This window comes from Nicotiana tabacum, chromosome 12 (assembly GCF_000715075.1).
Source record: "Nicotiana tabacum cultivar K326 chromosome 12, ASM71507v2, whole genome shotgun sequence".
In the NCBI taxonomy this organism is placed as follows: Eukaryota; Viridiplantae; Streptophyta; class Magnoliopsida; order Solanales; family Solanaceae; genus Nicotiana; species Nicotiana tabacum.
Genome location: NC_134091.1, coordinates 99,251,250 through 99,255,552, shown reverse-complemented (window position 1 = coordinate 99,255,552; position 4,303 = coordinate 99,251,250). Strand labels below are relative to the sequence as shown.

General features: G+C 35.0%; 1 pseudogene; it reads right to left on the bottom strand.

Annotated features, from left to right (window-relative positions):
- Positions 1-1,104: 1,104 nt before the first annotated feature.
- LOC107816790 (putative UDP-arabinopyranose mutase 2) lies at positions 1,105-3,839 on the bottom strand (annotated as a pseudogene).
- Positions 3,840-4,303: the final 464 nt, after the last annotated feature.

The window sequence follows — 4,303 nt, the reverse complement described above, 5'->3', positions numbered from 1 at the left end:
AGCAAGTTTTTCATGTATGGAAACATAAATAACAAAGTGTAAAGAAACTTGAAAACTAATTAGAAAAGGCTAACCGTGATGGCCGAATATATGCTGGCGTTGTACACCTTATACTGTCATCGTTCTTACCATATTATTAACATTAAATGACGCTACCGGCACTGGCAACATCATAACAACCCAGTTGGCTAGAATTTCGTGCTGATAACGTGTTATGAAATATAACTCAAATTAACAATATAGAACAAGAAAAAACAAAGTAAGAAATATATATAGAGAGATATTCTTATTTCTTCTTCAATTGTGTGTATTTTCCTACCTATTACAAGGCTTTTATATATGCATGAAAAGTGAAGAAAATATGTCATTGAATGTCATTAAGCATTTGAGATGAAAATCATAGAGGAAGAGTAGACATCCACCATAATTTGATATTTCTTATAACAAAAAAGAAATTGCGGTGTTGTGCTGGTCAAATTTCAATCCACTTATCCTAAAAAAGAGTTGAGGTTGGAATGGAACCCTGCTAAATACTTTCGCCAGTGGCAGTGAGGACTTCTTGTATAAGAGATCGACAGATTAACATTTTCTAGTTTCTTTCAACTACAATTACAACTATGCCCACCATTTCAGAATCCTCCAATCTCATTTAGAAACTTGATTAGCCTAGTATTTTCAGAAATGAGAGCAAACATCAAATCCCCACCCCTCTAATTCATAATCTTGAGACCAATGTGTGTCAGTCTGTGTTTTACTTAGCACTCCTATGTCAATTTCACGAAACATAACTAATCTCAAGTAACCAGTCCTAAGACTGAATAATACAGGAATACCACAGTTGGTTGATAGCCAACACAATAGATAATAGGATGATCAGGTACCGATAAGTTACATCCTAAAGTTGCTTCTGTTTATAGGTTGCAGTTCAGCAGCATCATATAAGCTAGGAGTAACAAAAGTGGTACATTTAATGAGTCCGACCATCTTTGACCAACCCAAAACAAAACAGACCATTTGCCACCCCTAAGTCCCGCTCTTAGCATAAAAATGGGAGATACCAAAAAGCTGGAGGGGGTTAAAAACTTTCACTCAAAGGGACAAATATGGATAATCTCAACTCTCAAGTTTGGAATTTTATTCAACAAGTAAATAATACAATCTCTGCAAGGATAGCAAAAAGCTAGAGCCTAGAGTCTACATAAAAGTGAATCCTAGACCAAAATTAAACAAGTAAATAGATAAATAAAAACTGTATCCAGCTCAACTCAATGCAATAAAACAAAGAGGACCATAAGCTAAATGGAACCTACTTTGCCGGGCCATTTGAGATGGATAGCTTATCCAAGGCTTCCCCGGTGGGGTTGAGCTCATCCCAGGCTTCAATCCATGTAACCATGGCATCCGCAAGCTTGGTGAAATAAGGATCTACCTTGGAAAGTTTGTCCTTGACCTGTTTTGACAGTTCGATATAGCACTGCTGAACACTTGTGCAATCTTTAGGAAGAGTTGCAGACTGGAAAAATGGAATGATCTCTTCTTGCCAGTAGATGCCTTTGTACTCCTTCTTAAGGTTAACAAATGGGTTGCTCGCTTTGCTGTGCCATATGTAGGGTAGACCAGTCTTGATACCCAGTCCCAAATGGTCACATATCACCTATAAAAACACAATATTCTATGTTAGGATTCTTTCATTCAACCAAATTGCTTCAAGAAACAAAAAAAATGTCATCATAAGGTAATCTTGAGGTTTACGACGAAACCCCAAAAACAGATCTTAAAGGTTATAATAGACTAAACAGGTTTCTATCTTAGCAAGTTAACATAGTTGCAGAAAGAAAAGATAATTAATTACCTTGGTACACCAGCCGGCCCACATATCGTCGTAACGTCCAATGGGCTGACCATCACCCATGAGCCCAAAGTACATTGCAGGGTCCAATAAGCTCACGGTCGAATGCCAAATTCATTCCACACATCGGGAACAGAGTGCCTTTTGGAATTGTCATGACCGCATCTACGTATCTGGAAAAAGTAATAATATGAACGCTAATTATTAGATAAAGAAAGCTTTCTAAGTAAGCACAACGATTAATTCAATAAGTTTTATAATTTGGCTTATCGAAAAAGTTCATGCCTCGTGTTCCTCTCACGTGGCTTGACAAGTTGAGTAGGTGCATCGTAGTCAGGGATGTTGAGCCAAAGACCATGAGAAACAGCTGTGGGTGCTCCCTCGCGCATACTGAAAGGGTACCCGCGAACGAAATCTGCACCTTCTCTGTATGGATCATAGAGAGTGTTGAAGAAATGTGGAGTGGAAGGACAAAGGAGGTTCTTAATGTGTTGCTCAAGTGCATTGATGTCTTTGCCAGATGGGTCTTTGGCAACCTGCACATCATCATTGCAACAAGAGTTCAGCATGTAATCAAATGAATAACAAGATCAACTATAGATGAAGGCGTTGGAGTAAGACAATCAAATACAATTTGTTTCAAAATATTTGACAAAGGTTTAATAGAGATGAATGGTAATTTAGACAAAGTTTTCTTAAGGGGTATGCAAAACCGGAAACGACATATAATATGGACATGTAGTAGGATTTTCCCCTTAAAGAAGCATGCAATGATTGGATAAATTAGTCAAAGTGTGATAAAATTGCAAAATATATGGTAAGATGGAAGGCTTCCTCATTACTAGTAAAGCAGCCCTCAAATATGAAGTCATTATTTAAAAAAGAATACATCATTGCCATGGGACCAAGTCAATCAACAAAGATTATCACATGAAAGCATTCAATCCTAAAAGGAGGTAACATGAAGTGGTGTAGCATAATTACATTACAGGTTGCTACAGACAGTAGAAAACAAATAAAACCTCATCTCAGCCAATAGATCATGTACCAAAACAGGGAAGGAGAACTAAGAAAACATGAAGCTACTACAAGATCTGGCTCAATGCATCAAGATCAAGTTGGTCACTTTATTTATAAAACTATACAAGAGTAAAAAAAAACTTGAGTCCTAAGGGTGCAAAATTGTAATATACACTACTTTAACAATGTCAGCCCAATTAACTTCATAAAAATAAATCCATAAACTTAGATTAGCTTAATATTATAACCACATGAAAGTTGACCAAATTAAGAGATTTATGCTATCAAAAGGATCTGCAGATCAGCAGGTTCTTAATTGAAACTCAAAGGTCCAGATAAAGAATACCCAAATCTAGCTTAATTAAAGAGATCCATATAAATTATAAAGCTGCTAAGAAAAATTTACCACCTTTACCCTTTCAAACCCCTAGACAAAACCCCAAGTGGGTACCAAACAAAACACAAAACTGACTCTTAAACCCCCAAAAATTCACCAAGATCCAATTTTTCTAGACACCCACAAAATAAAACTGAGTAATAATCACAAATAAAGAGTAAAATTAAGAAAATACTCACAAAGCAATCATCATCAATGGTGTAGATATACTTCTTCTTAGAAACCATATAACCAAAGCACCTACAAGCAGAGTCCTTAAAAGAGATACAAGAGGCTTTAGGACCAAGAATCCTGTTAATATCATTCCTATTGTAAAGCTCATAATCAAATCCTTCAGGTACTTTAATGATCTTAGAAGGGTCACCATCTTGTACAATAATTAAATGGTATGGCTGAAAAAAGGGTCTCCACATCTCCAAGAAATCAAGATTTCTAATTGTTGGTATGACTATATCAAGCTCATCTTTCAACAATGGTGTTGGGGCCATTGAACCTCCAGCCATTGTACCTTTGGATCTGAAGAAAGAATGACAGAAAAGAAACGGTTCTAACAAAGAAATTGGGGAGATAAGTTGTAGTTATATAGAAAGAAGTAAAGAAGACAAGTTGTACTATAGTTTGACTTCGATGTATGTATGCTAATACTTCGGCGAGATTTTAGCGTCTTGCCTTCGAAACGTGTCAACTGGTAAGAGAAAATTACAATCTTTTACCGACAAAAGAATACGAAGTATTGTTTTATTTTTTTCAAACACCTTTTCAAAAATCCAAAGTAAAGTTATTTTTAGTTCACAAAATACTAGAGTTTAGTTTATGCAAAATTTATATATATATATATATATATATATATATATATATATATATATATATATATATATATATATTATATATAAAGCACTAACACTCTATTTGGATCATTATTACATATCGTTTTATAATGTATTGTATTGTGTCGTTTGATTTATATAATGTTTGGATAGATTGTATTGTTTACTGTGGTTAAATAATATTTTTGTTGTTTGGTTTGATTATATCGT